A 13302-nucleotide genomic window follows, 5' to 3' on the forward strand; every position below is an offset into this window, starting at 1 on the left:
TGCACAATCTCACTAATATGTGAAATCTAAAATAATCAAGCTCATAAAAGTGAAACAGTGGGTGCAGAGGGCTAATGAACAGAAAATGGAGACGTTTTTTTGTTTGTTTGTTTTTTTAATGGGTATAGAGTTCCAGTTTTGTGAGCTAAAAAGAGTTCTGAAGATCTACTATACACCAATTTGACTATAATAATACTGTATTGTACAATTAGGTTTGCTAAGAGGATATATCATTAGTATTCTCACCACAAAGAAAAAGGGGAAAAAGTAGCTATGTGTGGTGATGGATATGTTAATTATCTTGATTTGGTGATTATTCCACAATGTATATGTATAGCAAATCACTAAGCTGAGTACCTTAAATATATACAATTGTCAATTGTCAGTTATATCTCATTAAAGCGAGGGGGGAAGAAATGGGAGGCGAAGCCTCTGCATTGGACAGAGATGGAACTGCTAATGCATACAACACAGAACAAGCAGCCTCAAGAGGGAGGGTAATAGTAACAAAAGTGGTAATAGTAGCCGGCGCCTACTGGATGCTTATTAGGAGCAAATTTCTTCATTAAATGTTTATATGCATTATCACCCTCTTAAAAACTCTATGAGGTAGGTGCTATTATTATAAGAGTTTGACACATCAGAATGCAGAGACTTAGAGAAGTTAAGTGATTTTAAGTTTTCATGTGGTTTATATGTGATGGAGTCGGGATTAGAACCCAAGTGAATCAGATTCCAGAGCTTAAGCACATAACTATTATGTAACACTACCTTAGACAGTAATAAATCCTCAGCATCAATGGAGAATCAGTGAAGGTACCTTTGTATGTTTCAGGGCTAAGTTGGGGGGAAAGATGTATCCAAATATTACAATAGGCTTGTCTCTCCAGTTCTGAAGTTGGGCTAACTAAACATTGCTATTGGTTAGATGTGTTCATTGGAGTAGCCACGTTAAAGACTTACTTGGGCTGATTTCCCAAAGCAACTCAGCTATTTGGGGGATGCGGGCATCATAATTTTAGGGAATGTTTCTACCTATAACGTGTGTTTTTTTGTTAATCCTCACCCAAGGATATTTTTCTATTGATTTTTAGAGACAGTGGAAGGGAGGGGGAGAGACAGAGAGAGAAAAATATTGATGTGAGAGAGACACATGAGTTGGTTGCCTCCCACACTAGCCCCAACAGTGGCCCTAAATATATCAAGATCTCCTAAAAAATTGTTATGCAAAGGTTTGAAAAACTGTTCATGGAAAAGAAAATAGAATGTTCTGATCATATGGAAAGACACTAAATATCAGTCACATAAACAGCCTGCAACTGAGGTACCTGCCCTTGACCAGAACTGAACCTGGGACCCTTCAGTCCTCAGCCCAACACTTTATCCACTGAGCCAAACCAGCTAGGGCTACCTATAACATTTTTAATTGCATGGTGACTAGGTATTAACTTTATTTTCACAGATAACAAACAATACAGAGACTCAGAAAAGCAGGTAATTCATTCAAAATTACAAAGTCAGCCAGTATTCAGACTCAGGTCCTTAGTAAAATAGGTATATTCTAGTCTGGGATGTTAGCAGGAGCCCTATCCCAAGTTATAAGATCACCTTGAGAGGTCAAAGTAACCAATCCTTGACCTTGCTTCAAAATATAACATTAAACTTGTCATTTGTCACTTTAAAAGTTACGTTTTTCCTTTCTTAAAGATGTGTGGCCTTTCTTTAAGATTCACAACATCAGAGGCCTTATTGAAGTCAGGTGTGGGAGATGCTGCTTTTTTTCAACAGGCAAATTCAAGAGATTTCTTAACATTTAACAGCTGAGCCTGGCTGGTGTGGCTTGGTTGGTTGAGCTCATCCCATGCTCTGGGAGGTCACCGGTTCAATTCCTGGTCAGGGCACATGCCTGGGTTACTATCTCTCCCTCTCTTTTCTCTCTCTGAAACCAATAAGAACATGTTAAAAAAAAATTTAACAGCTAAAGCTCCATTTTTTTAATTCAATAAATTAAAAGTCAACCACAGATTTAAAATTATTGCCTGACAACTAGAATTACACTTGGAAATGTAATATACTGATTGTGATAATTTGCAGCAAAATCAACTTATACATAATACATTTTATGTTCCTAAATTAATAAAATGAAATTTGACCTGAAAAATAAAAGTTATGTTTTTCTACCCTGACATGGTTAACTTTTGACCAAATAAACATAAAGCCAAGTTAAAATCAAGATGTTAAACCACATGTTTAATGTTCTCATAAGCAAATCAAGTTTTCTAAGGCAAAGGCCAGTATTCTGCTCAGACTGCACACCAAGGCGTAGAGATTTCATATTGCTCTTAACCTCTAACGACAGGGGTAGGTACATGCTCTCCTTTGTTTAATTGTCCTGGTTTCATTGTCCAGCTGAGTAGTTTATAGATGAATTCCGAGCACGAGGGTCCCTGAGGTTGCTTTAACCTCACCAGTGAAAGTAGGACCATCTCGCTGGTGAGCAGTTAGGACCTTCCCTCCCTCTTTTATAATGTGGCTCCTGATCTCTTACAAAAGCCACAGCTTGAGTCGCGTTTATAAAAATATCACTGAATTACACCCTCTCGACAGAAAAATTGGTTTAGTAACTCATGATCTCAGTCCCTCTTTTCAGTGCCTGTTAATTCTAAACTTTCATCAATTTTCTTCTTTTCCCTGTATTTGGGGGAGATAAGAAAAGGAAAAAGGAGAGAGAGAGAACAAACCATACCATGATTTTCTGAGTCAATTGAACAAAAGTAATGTCACAAAGTTGGGTTATATCCCATTAAAGAGACTATCCAGAGCAATAATACAGCCTAGGAAGGAGCTGAAAAGCTCCTCCACCGTGGTCAAAGGGGAAACAGGTATTGAACCTGATAGCATTTTATCTCTGAAGTGGATGCACAGCTACAAACAGCCAGAGTGTTGGAGCAGTAAGTAGCAACTCCTGCAATGCAGACAACGTAAGGCACCCTGCATTTTCTGAGTGGCAAGCTTTATTGTCATAACACAGATGAATCTCTCTCTCTCTCTCTCTCTCTCTCTCTCTCTCTCTCTCTCTCTCTCACACACACACACACACACACACACACACACGGAATGGTGCAACATCCAGATCCAACATCCAGAGTTATTTGGTTACTATTTTATTGATTGCATTAAAATTACATAAAAATAAATTTAAAATATTGTTTTTAGTATTCTTTATCAACTACAGAAAAGGAATTTGGAAGGTAACAACACACCCCCGTATCCTTTTTGTGTCCTAGGCTTCCTTCACTCCCTAAATCAATTTGCTATAAATTACATTCATTTATAAGGTTCATAGCTCTCTAGTTGGAGGTGGAGGAATAAGCTGTTTAAAGTATGTTCTAAAGTGTTCAAAAGCATGAACACTGAAAATGTCTTAAGCCCAAATGTCTTAGATTCTCAAGAAAGGAAAAGTTCTTTCCTCCTCCTCCTCCTCCTCCTCCTCCTCCTCCTCCTCCTCCTCCTCCTTCTTTTTATTCTTCTCTCTCTCTCTCTCTCTCTCTCTCTCTCTCTCTCTCTCTCTCTCTTTCTCTTTCAGTTTTCAATTTCAATTCATATTTATTATTCTTTTAGGGTTTACACCACACTGGGTACTGAGGATACAAGGTTAAAGAGGTCAACACCACAGGACTTATGGAATCATTCAATGGAGGACTTTTGTTTAAGTGAGAAAGATCCCCTGCTCAAACGCCTGGTCATTCTGATGTCCCCAAACTGGTATTTAAAATAAACTATTAAACTTTATCAACCAGCTTTTGACAACAATGAACTGATATCCACTTGCTAAAAATAAAACAAAAAACTGTTCACTTAGTTCTGAAAATAGACTTACTCGATATATTTTTGTTTTCTCTGAAAAACAGTTTGTGTTAAGGTTACAAATCTATCATCCTAACAATATATCAAGTTTAGCAGCAGGTGTTTAATTTTTTTCATTTTTCTTAGTTAAAAAATGCAATCCTGGATGATATTATTCTTTGTGAGTGAGTGATATGGCAAGCAAAGACTTTCACATTTGTCTCTAGCCACTGTTCCAGTGTCATCTCTCATCTCTTTCCCCCCCAGGCCTCCCACACCTTGCCACCCCACTCTCAACCACTTGTATTAAAGTCACTTGAGATTACCTGTGCAAACAGTTCAAGCATTTAATACCTTCATGGTTTTCGTCAAGTAAAATTTTTGCTTTAAATGTCTTTTCCTGTCCCTTTCCTGTTCACTTTGAAAGGATCCAGCTTACCCTTTCAATTTGAAGTCAAATGTCACCTTCCCTCTGAGACCATCTCTGCCCCCTCCCCCCCCCCCCCCCCCGCCCCGCCACATACACACACACATACACATTCTAGCAGAGTCTATCAGCAGTCGGGAGGAGGTACATGATTCCATACAGCACAGCCCAGCATTAACCTAAACTGTCATGCACAGGTATCTGAGATTTGCATATAAGTTTTGAATGGGTTTCTTTAATTGTCTGCTTTGCTTGTATATTCCAGTGCAGTGCTTTATCTGAAGCTTACAAAGAAGGCAAATTTGCATATATCCATGGGGCGAGTATATGCAAAATGAGTAATTTCTCCAGTTTTATAAACAGAGCTCACGAAAATTATAGCAGAGCCGATCAAAAGAGAAACTGCAGATAAAATTTAAAGGATCAGTATTAAAGAGGGCTGTAGCAGTTAAGGGGGCTGATTCTGGAAATCCAAGATAATTGCAGCTACCTAAATATGAATCTTATATCACACATCCTAAAAAAGAACTATACAGATAAACATATAATGCAAATAAATCCACACAAATATTATACATTCAGCATATAGAGAGTATAAATGTCACAATAATTTCAAAGTATCTGTATTTAGAAAAATAATTACCAATTCCCAGTAATCTTTCTCTAAAACTCCCTCTAGCCCATTCAGAGAGCAGGATTGGGGGAGGAGCAGAAAGGGAGAAGGAAGAGCATCTAGAAAAAGTGTGTAGAAGATAGAAGGGGGGATCATTAAGCTAGCATCACCCTAAGTTATGAAATATTGATAGAGTACATGAGGATCAGAGCACTGACTGCAGGGAAGGAACTTCAAATAGGATGCAGTGCTTAAGAAGGAGGCAGTCTTGAAATGTTTTTTAGGAGAAGAGAATAAAAGGGAAAGATAAATTGATGAAAGAAAAAAATGAAGAAGGTTAGGTTAGAATCCTTCCAGACAACATTTTTAAAGGGAACTAGGAAAGACACACACAACCCTATTCCTTACTGCCCCTCCCTGCCACACCCCCACACCACCTATTAAAGAAACTGCAATCTTCTACTCTAACAGAAGATGGCAACCTTGGACAAGGAATATGGGACCCCACTCTAATAGCTTAGCCAATCAAACAAATATATGGATACCAGTAGGTTTCTTGTACACAAAGCTACTATAAAAAAATAAATTAAAAATTTTAGCTGAAAAAGAATTTTCAAATAAATAATTATAAATTTTAAGTAAACTGACACAACAAACAAAGCGGAATTATTATCCTTAAACTATTGGGGATACATAAAGACATATAAAATTAAAATTTTTAAATCTAAGAACTAAAATGGGGGCTAAAACAAGAAGAAATAAAACAAGAGCTGGTGGATTTCAGGAAAGAAGTAGAAAGTAATATCCTATAATAAAGTAAGCTCAATTATATAGTGCTTATATAATATTCAAAATAGATTTGAGTTATGAGGAGCAGTGAAGAAAAATATAAAACCAACAAAGAAAATAAAAATATTGTTTTTAAAATGAGGCTGAGAGAAATGGGTTGAAATGAAAAACGGGCAATGAAAAATCAACATATGTATAAGTGGAGACCCTAAAGAAGAAAAACAATGACATGAAATAGGTCTATTATTTTAGATGATAATTCAAAAAACCTTTGCAAAAATAAAATAAAAAATGTAATCTACATAAAAGCCAACTAATTACTGAGAAAATTTATCTAGGAAGATCAGTTCTAAAATTTATTCTAGTAAAGCTAATCAAATTTAGATATTTTAAAAAAATCTTCAGAGCTCCAGAATAAATAATTTACAAGGGCAAGAGAATTTAACTGGCACCACATTTCTTGAAATCAGTATGCAAAGCAAGGCAAGAATGAAGTGGCCCTTATACAAAGACCAAGAAAAAAAAAGTGTGAAACAATTCTTTATAATAAAAAGGTAATATGCAAATTGACCCCCACACCCTCGCATCACAAGATGGTCACCTCCATGTTGTCACAAGATGGCCAGCACAAGATGGCCTCTTCCATGTCATCACAAGATGGCCGCCACCACATTGTCACAAGATGGCCAGCAGGAGAGGGCAGTTGGGGGTGACCAGGCCTGGAGGGGAGGGCAGTTGGGGGTGATTGGGCTGGCAGGGCAGCAGTTAGGTGTCAATAAGGCCAGCAGGGGAGTGGTTAGAGGGCTATCAGGCTGGCAGGCAGGTGAGTGGTTAGGAGCTAGCAGTCCCAGATTGTGAGAGGGATGTCCAACTGCCGGTTTAGGCCTGATCCCACAGGGCCTAAACCAGATTGGGCCTAAACCGGCAGTCGTACATCCCCTGAGGGGTCCCAGATTGGAGAGGGTGCAGGCTGGGCTGAGGGACACCCCCCAAGTGCATAAATTTCATGCACTGGGCCTCTAGTAATATTATATTTAAACATGTTTGTTTATAAAAAAATATATCTAGGCTACAGTATTAGAGTTTAAACTTGCAAGAACTCAGAGAATGTTATGTCCATAAGTCCTACTTAAAGATGAGTTATATACAACCAAGAAATGGCTGAAGAAACCTTGCCCAAATATCCATTTTAATTAGCTAATAATCAATAATTGGAAAGGAGCAAATGAAAGGCCAGACAATATAGACATGTTTCCACAAAACATTGGGGGAAGGGGACTGGACAGAGGGTAGACAGGTTCATGCCCAGTAAAGATGGGATGACTAGGCTGCAGCACCTAGTGGGGAAGAGGACCCCACACTTTGTCGACAAAGGCTACACATTTCTAAAGAATAAGAATAATGAATATACTGAATATCAGATTCTGATTCCATTTAAAGCAATGATCAGAGCTAAATTCTCAGCTTAAAATACTTCTACACTGAAGAGTAAAACAATGGATATAAATCAATTACATTGGTAAAAAGACCATATAGGTTTAATGGTTGATCCAATAATAAAGTAAAGATAAAAGAAGGGTTACAGAATAATATAAATGGTACAATTATTATCTTTGCAAAGTAAAATTATAGAGAGATAGAGAAAAGTAGAATAAAGTCATTGATTCTATCAATAAGTGAGAATTAAACAATACCATTTACAACTGACAAACCACAAATTAAAGTTTAAACAAAATAAGGAACCTGGGGACATTTTTTTTTAATTGAAGACAAGTATAAATACAAAGGTAACTAGATATACAAGGTTTTCTAGATTTCAAAAGAAATTTTAGAAAGTGAACAGAAAAAATATAAGGTGTCCCAAAAAATGTATACACTTAGAATAATTATTAATTCCAATGGGTTAAATCTGAAAAGAAATAAACATCAATTGAACCATCAGTTGTTAACTGTGTATACATTTTTTTGGGGGGGGGCACCCTATGTAGAGAGAATATAAGATAATATATATACCAAATAACATGAACAGCCAATAAAATTGAATGATTTCCTCTCATCTATTAAAAATTATTTTCCACTTGGTTTATAAAGAAAACCCCAACTATATATTGATTACAAGAGACACATCCAGGCATATCCAATAAGGCAAAACTTATAAGAATGGACAAAGGTATACCAGGCAAGTAGAAACAACAAGAAAGCAAAAACTGTAATCCTAATACCAGATAAAGTAGAATTCCATCAAAAAGCATTAACATGATCCAGAAGGACACTTTTTAATTCTAAAAATGACAACTCATTTTGAAGATAAAACATTTATAAATATTGATATATTCATATATTAACACCTTTTAAAGTAAGCACTTTTGTAAAAGAGAAGCTATAAGAGATGTCAGTAGACATGTAAAGAAACATATGAATAATAGAAGACTTTATCACATTATTCTCAGTACAAGACAAATCAAACACATGAAAACAAATAAATAAGGATATAGAAAGCCTAAATAATATAACCAATCTTATGGATATATTTGAATTTTATCTTCTGATAACAAAGAATACAACTTTACCTCATGTACATGGAACATTCATAAAAATTGTCATATATTACATTAAAAAGAAAGTACCACCAAGTTTATAAAGTTTAAATATTATGAAATGGCTGCAATTTTTCATTGGACTACAATGAAAAATTACAAATTATGAACAAAAATGTTTTAACACATGTCACCTGGAATTTTTTCTACTAAATAACTCTTGATTAAAAGTGGAAATAAAAACTAAAATTACAGAATTTCTAAAGAATACTTTTGTAACAAAGAATGAAAACAAATGAATTAAATTTTTAAAAAAGCTAGAGAAAGAACAACAAAGTAAAATAAAACTAACCAAACTGAAGGTAACAATAAGCACGAGAACATAAAGTGCTAAATAATAACATGCTAATTATAACAATTATTTAACTTAACAAAATAATCACTGGCTAACTTAATCAGAAAATCAAGAGGAAGAAAACACAAATACACAAATTAATAAATTACAAAAGAGAAGCATTAAAACAAAAGAAACTGTAAAAATAATAAAATGCTACCTTTTAGACTTCTATGCAAATAAATTCACAAAAATCAATGAAGTAGATAATATTCTAGGAAAGTACAGTCTACCAGAATGGAACCCATTAAGTATAGAAAGTATTAACCATCCTAATTTCCAGGAGAAGCAGAATATTTTTTTAAAACTTTCCCATGAAAACACCAGAGATAAAGTAATTCATAGGGAATTCTATAAAATTTTCAAAACTCAATGTTACTTTATTTTTCATAGAATACCATATGAAAAAATCTAAATTCTTTTTATAAAGCAATTACAACATTGATGTCCAAGCAGAATATCAAAGATGGTACAAAAGGGAAATCACAAATATAATTTTAAAGATTGATGAAAATACTAAATACAATTTTACCAAACAAAAACCAATGTCACCTTTTTCTCAGCTCTGTAGAAATATAGTTGACTTATAACATTATGTAAGTATAAAGTATACACATGTTGATTTGATACACTTCTCTATTGCAAAACGATTACCACCACAGTATTAGTTAACACTTGGATCATGTCACCTAATTACTAAATCCTTTTCCTAGTGAGAAAATGATAAGATTTACCTTCTTAGCAACTTTTAAGTATATACCGTAATACAGCAGTATTAACCAAAATCTCTATGCTGTACATTGTTACTCAGAACTTATTCATCTTATAACTGGAAGTTTATATTCTTTTAGCAACATCTTCCTTTTCCACTGCCTCAACTTTCAACCCTTGGAAATCATCATCCTAATCTGTTTCTCTGAGTTCAGCTTTTTTAGATTTCACATATAAGTAATGTCACATAGTAATTCTCTTTCTCTGCCTAACTTATTTCAGTTAGCATAATGCCCTCAAGTTTCATTCTCCTTTCCAACACCTTTATTTCAAATACTAGAGGCCCAGTGTACAAAATTCGTGCACTGGGGGAGGGGGGGGGTTGGGGGTTGTCCCTCAGCCCAGCCAGCACCCTCTCCAATCTGGGACCCCTGCCTGCCTGCCAGCCTAATCACCCCCTAACCACTCCCCTGCCAGCCCAATCAATGCCTAACTGCTCCCCTGCTGGCCCAATTGCCCCCAACTGCCCTCCCCTGCTGGCCCAGTAACCCCCAACTGCCCTCCCCTGCCAGCCCGGCCGCCCCCAACTGCCCTCCCCTGCCGGCCTGGTTGTCCCTAAATGCCCTCCCCTGCAGGCCTAGTCCCCCCCCAACTGCCCTCCCCTGCAGGCCTGGTCACCCCCAACTGCCCTCCCCTGCTGGCCTGGTCGCCCATAACTACCCTCCCCTGCCAGTCATCTTGTTGTGGCCATCTTTGACCACATGGTGGTGGCCATCTTGTGTGAGGGTGTGAGGGTCAATTTGCATATTACCTCTTTATTATATAGGATGAGGGGGAAAAAACTATACCCAGAGATTAAATAATGGGTCCAAAATCTCTAATATTTTATTAAACAAATAATCTATTTCCAAAGCTTTATTTGGACTCTCTTTCATGGTGCTACGTTTAACTATTCTTATCTCACTCCTACTCTAATAATACTTTTAATTTTTTTACATATATTTTTATTGATTTTTAAAGAGAGATGAAGAGGGAGAGAGAGAGAGAAACATCAATTGGCTGCCTCCCAAATGCACCCTGACTGGGGATCAAACCCAAAACTGAGGTATGTGCCCTGACCAGGAATTAAACTGGTGGCCAGTTTTTCTGTACATGAGGTGACACTCAACAAACTAAGCCACACAGGCCAGGGCATTTTAATAAGGCTTTTTAAATTGCTCATGAATTTTTCTAGTTATTATCACGAAGTCACTGTTTTCACTGTTCTATTGGTGATTCCAAAAACTTATGTCCATAACTATGGTGGTTGCTTTAGCAAATTTTGATGATGTTATTCTCATTGCTTTCCTCATTCTTGAAATGATAATAATATTAAGGATTTATTCTCCAGCTGAATTCAAGAAAATGTTTGCCTCATTAGCTCAGGAAACACTTTCACAAGCTAATTCATTCAGTGATAGAAGCAAGAATAGTTAGCATATGGCTTCATTCTGCAAATTGGTTTCAATCCATTAAAAAAACAAAAAATACACACAGCAACACATTCATCGATGTTTTTGCCGCTGTGGAATTAATTGTCCAACAAACCAAATCTATGCATAGTAACTGTCACACAGAAGTAGCTTTCACTTATTTCTTAAATAGACAATTTAGTCCACAAATGCATTGACGTCCTCATGAAAATTGTTAAAATTGAAACAAGAATCGTATGCAAGAATTAATGCAGAGATCAGTCATCTAGAGTGTTTTATATTTCTTCTAAGTTTACAGGAACTGTGTATTTTTTTCTCCCTGATATCCACAGGGGATCTATCTAATAATGAAGTTGTTAAGAGAAGTTACAATAAAAACTCGTATTTATAGATTAAAACCTAATTACTTTCCCTCCTGCCCAAATAACTACGCAAAATTTATCAGACTCCCTTATAGTGAGATATCACTGTCTTCTAGTCAATGGAATGTGGTCTATAAAGATCCCTGCTTCCCTCCCGCCCCCACTTCCTGCCCCCCATGCCAAATAATCTTTCCCTTACTTTTCCCATCTGCAAGCAGAGAAAGATAAACCCTATAGGTAGTAGAACCTATGATGGAAGATGGCTGCAACCCAAAGTAATTTGTGAGGAAGCAATCCCCAACCCCTGTCACTACCAACCCACATTGGACTATGCTATTTTTCAAATTCCATGTACTATTCTGTCTCCTTGCAATATAGAAATGTGGTTAATTTTCATTGTTCTTCTATCTAAAAACTTGCTAATTATTAACTCAAATAATTTATCTGTTCAGGGCTGAGTATTTTATATTCACAATCATATCCACAAATAGGACATTTTTTTACTCTTTCCTAATTCTTTTATTTATTTGAATTCTTCTAGAATGTTTATTTCATTTTCTTGATTCATTGCACTGTCTAGGACATCCAGTAAAATGCTGAATGGAGATAATGGGTAGCTTGTTGTCTTTGGCATTTAAAATGCATTATGGAGAACTTAGGATCTTGGTATAGCTTATTCTGTTTGTCTAATTAGAACATGTGCTCTCTTATAGGCAGCCAGTAAGTTGACCTAACTATTACCAGGAACAGAGACAAAGAGTTGCTTAGCAGGTGACTTTAGTCTACCCTCATAATATCTATCAATTCTTCACATGTTGTCTCAGTTATCCTATGTAAAGAAGATCTTAGTACAAAAATGATGTGCTTTGTATGCAAATGTAAGTTCAAAAAAGTCCTCTAATCCTCAATTTCAACAATATTATTATTATTCCAAAATCCCCTTAAAATGAAATCCTAGAGCCATGACTACCCTAAGTTCTATGGGAGAACATTTCTGTTGTCCATATACAGTGCACGTATTCAGAGATGTGTCCTGTCATGAAATTTATATCTGACTCAAGTAGAGCTTTTGTATAAGAAAAAAAAACATTTGCAATTCTTCTGGAACACCTGAACCTGGTGTGAATATAGTAAAGGGAAGAGGGTAAGAAATGTCATGACATTCTATCGTCAACTTCTACCCTCGAGGGATATTGTCAAATAAATTTCTTTTTTTAAAAAAAAAATTGGTACCAGAATAATAAACACATCAGTTATCTACAACCCTGGGGATAAAAATTTACAGACAAGGCCATCTTTGTCCCACTAGTTTGTGTTCTAGAAGAAATAAGGAATAAACATTTAGTAGCAATAGCTGATATGAGCACTATACTAAACATCTCCTGTATGCTATCCCTAGCCTGTAAACAACCTTGCCAAGTATTTATAATCATCATCAGATAAGAAAACTAAGGTTCAAATGTTCAAAGCTATATCAAGGCAGAATGTGAATCAGTTCTCAAAGTCACTTCTCTGTGTGATGGATTCCTAAAGCCTGTGGGGTCAGAAAGTGACTCTTCCAGGATACAACCTCCTATTTCTTCTCATCTCTTTATTTAATTAGTTTTTTAAAAAAGTTATTGATCATCTACAGTAAGTCTGGCATATTATAAGCAGTGGAAAAGCTGCAGAAAATGTAACCAACAAGGTTCTTATGCTCATAAAGTTTACATCACAGTGTAGAAGAAAGACAATAATCAAGTAAAAGAAAATACAATAATTTTGGTAGAGATAAATGTTATGAAGAAAATAAAGTGGGAAGTGAGAGCTAATTAAAATAAGTAGTGTGAGAAGATCTTCTTCTAGATCTTTAAGGTGGGCCTAAAATGATAAAATAGGACCCAACCAAGCAAAGACTGAAGGAGAAAGTGTTCCCAGTAGAGGGAACAACAGGTGCAAAGGCCCTGAGGCAATGCATCCACTACCTCAGATGCCCAGTTCCTTCACATTTACTCCCTCTTTTAAAAACTTCAAATAAAATTAACTAAAAAGACCTGAAAATGTCATTCCCTCAATGGTCCTTATAGTTCACCAGGCTACAAAGATTAAGTATAATGAGGAAAGATCCAGGAGAAGTGGTAGTCAGCATTTCTTTGCACCTAAGGAAAAGAT

Source organism: Cnephaeus nilssonii (assembly GCF_951640355.1).
Source record: "Cnephaeus nilssonii genome assembly, chromosome: 7".
Taxonomy (NCBI): Eukaryota; Metazoa; Chordata; class Mammalia; order Chiroptera; family Vespertilionidae; genus Cnephaeus; species Cnephaeus nilssonii.